Genomic DNA, 5,120 nt, shown 5'->3' on the forward strand with positions numbered 1-5,120 from the left:
AAGCATCATATTTTACTAAGACTCAAACCCTTTTGGGAAAGGTGTATCCTCCAGCTTAAGGTTGTGTTGGACCTCCTTGGGCCCGAAAACCCAAAAACCATCAATACTAATTATAAATACATGCACACAGTGTATGATTAAAAAATGTTCAATGACACCAAGTTATTTCCTCATAGGAGAGGTGGGTTCAAGTCTCAGTGCATGTGATATTGGCTATTTATGCTTGTTTTTAAAAGGTTGCTAAGTACCTTGTGGTTTGATAGCATTACCTTAACATTTCAAATGAATGGTCATAGATTTGACTCTTAATCCCGTTGAGTAGATATTATGGATAGATTAACTTGCAGTGAAAAAAAAAAAAAAAAAAAAAAAAGGTATAACCTTTTTTTTGTTGTTGTTGCTGCAAATGCAAAATATTGTTTTTTTTTTTGTTTGTTTTAATTAGAATTTTAAGATTGATATCATAATAAATAAAATAAGAATTTTTGTTGACAATAATGCGTATATTCTAGATCAAGTAAATTAGTAAGATAAGAATGAAAGACAAACTTTTTTAAAGTGAGTTTTTAATTAAAAAGAAGTTAAAATAATTAAAAGTTATGTATTTATACTTTACATAGTATGAGTAAATTTGACAAAAGGTAAAATATTAAGGGTAGTATTGATTTTTTTTTTTTTTTTAAAAGTATAAATGTACATTACAAAAAGCACCAAATTGAAGAAATGCACTTATTGTCATTTAATCATTAACAAATTTTTTATTTCAATTAAAAACTAATGTTAAAAAAATGTCAAAAGAAAAATATGAAATGTAAAGCTGAAAAAAAAGTATAGGTATAACATAAATAACACATAAAAATACAACCAACACAAATTTTATTCTGGTTAAGGAGTAATATGATTGACTTTTATTAAAAAAAATTACAAGTTACAAGTTTAAAAAATTATTTATATACCTCTTTTTATTATAATAATTAATCTTGATAAATATTATAAATTTTAATTTATAATTTTATTTCAATATGAATAATAATAATTAATATTATCATTAGAATAATTAATATTTTATGAAAAATAATTTTGTAATAAATTTATGTTCATGTTTTTAAAAATGAATCTAATAAAAAAATTATTTCATAACTTTCAGCCAAATATTAAAAAACAACAATGTTTCCGAGAAAATTAATCATTTTATAAAAATAATTATTTTTTTAAAAAATATTTTTCATATTTCCAAAGAGACCCTAAATATGCGAATTAGTAGTTGTTATATGCGAGGTCTAACATGGAGCGTCAACTCCGATATCCTATTATCGAAATATGATGCTAGTTGATACACAAGTATATAAGAAATAAAGAAGTTCACTTTGGGAACAAGCACAACTAAATTAGTCAGATTTTTTTGCTTGATAACAACAAAGTTTTAATTTTGACTCTCGGTAGGAGTGCCTTATTGGCCTTGTTAGTTTGAATCGGTTAGGTTTGAGCAACCTAGCTAAACTGGTTTATGATATCTTTTTGTGTAATGATAAGTGTGTGATATAACCTCTTATTAAATAAATTCAAGCTTTATATCACTTTGTTTTAATTGTTTTATGATGTATTAAAAATATAAATTTTTGATGGGTGCTCATCGTCTTCTTTTTAGACTTTAGACTGCTAGCTTAGACATGATGTTACTTTCCTTTTCTCTCCGATCCATATGCATGCATTATCCTTAATTATATTTCGTAACTCACATGATTATGTTCTCTATATATTTTAATCACACCATCTTATCATAATGTCCAATATGTTACACACTAATATCTTGTAATAATTTGAAGATATGTATATGATTGAAACTCTAAAAGTTTAAAATTTTGATTTATTTTTATCTAAGAAAAATTACATAGATCATAATAAGATATATTTAATCGAGAAGTTATTTGAATTTATGATTTGTTAAACATAATAAATATATAAATTAATAAATGTATAGTTTTATTATTAGTTGAAATGAAGCATATCATTCAATTTAGTATGATGGCATGTAAATTGTCTTAGTTTACACCACCCTAACTAGGAAATATGTATGGCCAAGCATCTAAAACATTTATCTTTAATTGAATTGGTAGAAAATATTAATAATGTTTAATTTTCACCTTTCCATTACTTAATATATTGAGAGGTAGTTGAGCTTTGGTTTAAATTATCTTTATATAATCCATGATAAAGAACCATCACAATAAAGATGATGGAAGCTAATTAAAGCGATTATTCCTAGATAGGAGGATATAACTCATCTAGGATATATTATTCATGATTGTAAAGTGATTGTTAGTGCTATTCCGCGTTGCGTTTTTCTATACATTCTTAAATCAGCGAATTAAGCTGTCATTCTTTAACTAAAGAGTTGGCTCTCAAGTTGGGAGGTTATTCTCACTCATTTTCTTTCTGATATGGTTTAATATATCGCTTTTGATGTTGGTTTTCAAAAAAAAAAGAAGAAGATGGAAGCTAGCTAGATTAATTGTGAGTGGCTTTGTATAAGGAGAACTATTTCAATTTAATACAATAAATTAAAAAGATACAAAACATCTTTCAATGAATATATTATTCCATCTTTACGAAATTCTAATCAAGTTTGGCCCGCCAATCCTTCTTTATAAAATAAAAATAAAAATAAAATATCATAAATCAGAGTGTCTTGTCAATCAGTAAAGTAATCATATCAGTTATATCGGAACAGGATGGTTTATCCATAGAAATGGATAGGCATTTCTTGACTTGTACGTTTTGGATATATGCTTAATTAGCCAAATCTCAATGTATTAATTGATTGTGATTTGTGACGCTTTAATATGACATGTTAATATGAAAGGCCAATTAATTCCCTTCCATATGCACTGTGGGACTTTTAGCTTGGATCATCACCACCATGTTATCTGTTTGGACGGATTCGATATCATCACACTACTTAGTCCCTTGTTACATTATGAAATTTGAATACACAACCCACTTTTTGATAATAGCATTTGATTTTATTTATAGAAGTGACGAGTTAACTGGAATATTAGGCTTGAGACTGACCCATCGCATTATATCTTTACATGGTGATTAGTCGAAACACTCATGCTTAGAGTGTCAAATCCGTTGCACCTACTAGGGGTCATTGCATCTAGTGAAAGAGTGGATGTGAGTTATTAAACAATACGCATGAAAGACTGTTGTGTCTATTGCACATATACTATACTGTTGTGTCTATTGCACATATACTATACCCTGTTGGCATAAATTTCTTATAATTATAATGACAAGACATTTATCTACCTTAATTATACTGAACTTGAACACGACATACAATATTTAGCTCCATAATTTCCTTTCCAATCATTTCATCCTACTCCCCTTTTATTAATTATTCATATTATTAACTTACATTATTAATACCTTAGCTTCAAAAGATGAAATTCTGATCTTTTATATAGTTGATAATAAATTTTATTAGCAGAGAAGAACCAAATTAATAATAAAATCTATTTTTATATACACAAAATTAAAATCAAATTTGAAACTTTTTTATGTAGAATCTCATACTTATATTATTAAAAATTAAAATTTATTTCATTAATAAGATATTTTTAACCAAAGGGGGAGACTCAAAAAGAGAGTAGTTGGGGCTTTGGATAAGGACAAACTTTAAAGTGGTTAGAAAAACTACTTACAGTACAGCCATTAATTGTGTTTGATGTGCTTGATAAATATTTAATGATTGTGATTACGAATTCAAATATAGAGAATAATATGCCACAATATTCTTCCCAAATAACTGGAAGAGGAAAGGTAAAAGATTTAAGCTTTATAATAATTATTTTAGAAAATTATACACAAACATTTATACTGTAAATTACATTATTGTATTGTAATTGCTATTTTGTTTGTTTTTTTTTTTTTTTGGACGTCACTAACATATTATAAAATGTTATAAGATATCATAGAAATTTTTAAAATATTATGATAAATTTCAAATGAATCGTTAAGCAATGTAGATGAGATGTCGTGGGAGCACTCAACTCGCAGCTCTTATTCAAAGGTACATACTAAATAAAGTCTGTTTACTAGTCTGGGTTTTCCTTAGCTTTCTGACTCGAACCAAGAAGGTTATTAAATAGTATATTTCTCATAGGAAGTCGAACTTGAAATTAACATTGTGATTACCAAATCAACATGGTTGACATGGTGGTTCAACACCTTGTCGCTTAAGCATGAGGTTAGGGTTCAATCTCCACCCATGTGAATGGAGCAAACCATTTGGCTAGTCCCCTACCACTTTGTTTGCTGACGTTGGGACAGAGGATTAGTCTTTTGGCTACCGGTTGGAGGATACCTTTGGACAACCAAAAAAAAAAAAAAAACATTGTGGTTACCTTGGGAACGTTATGATGTGCACCATGCAAGGTGCACACGGTTCCAGTTATGAACATATAGTTCTGTAATTTGCGAAGAGAGAATGGAATGTTTGAATGCGAAGACATAATTTCTAAATGGCAATGAAAAAAAAATTCTTTTTTTTTAAAAAAAAAATTTGGAACATCGTCGTTTTGCAATATCTAGCGGTGACCACGGTTCGGTTCGAACCGAACCGTGCACTGTTGAACCGGAACCGAACTGTCTGTACGGTTCTGGTTCCGGTTAAAGTTCGAGATGAAAAGGAACCAGAACCGACGGTTCCGATTCCAAACCGGAAAAAATTAAAAATTATTATGTTTTTTATTTTTATTTTTTTTATAAATAAATCCGGTTAGAACCGGCGGTTCCAACCGAAATCGTCGGTTCTGAACCGGAACCGGAATGACGGTCACCCCTAGCAATAGCATGGTACACAAGATTGCACAACATAATTTGCAATTACCTTGAATTCCTAATGTACTATAACTTGTAAAACTTGTGATCAGACCGGACCCAATTTGAAAAGTGACAAACCACGACTCATTTTATTTTATTTTTTAAAAACTCATAATTTTTTTACAAAATAATATAGGCACAAGTGTCAAATTGGCACATCTACTACTGCGAAGTGCTCAATTTCCACCACGAACTAAATTAAGTGTCAAATAGGTCCATCTACGAGTTAAATT

The sequence above is a fragment of the Ipomoea nil genome, unplaced genomic scaffold (assembly GCF_001879475.1).
Source record: "Ipomoea nil cultivar Tokyo-kokei standard unplaced genomic scaffold, Asagao_1.1 scaffold3197, whole genome shotgun sequence".
Classification (NCBI taxonomy): Eukaryota; Viridiplantae; Streptophyta; class Magnoliopsida; order Solanales; family Convolvulaceae; genus Ipomoea; species Ipomoea nil.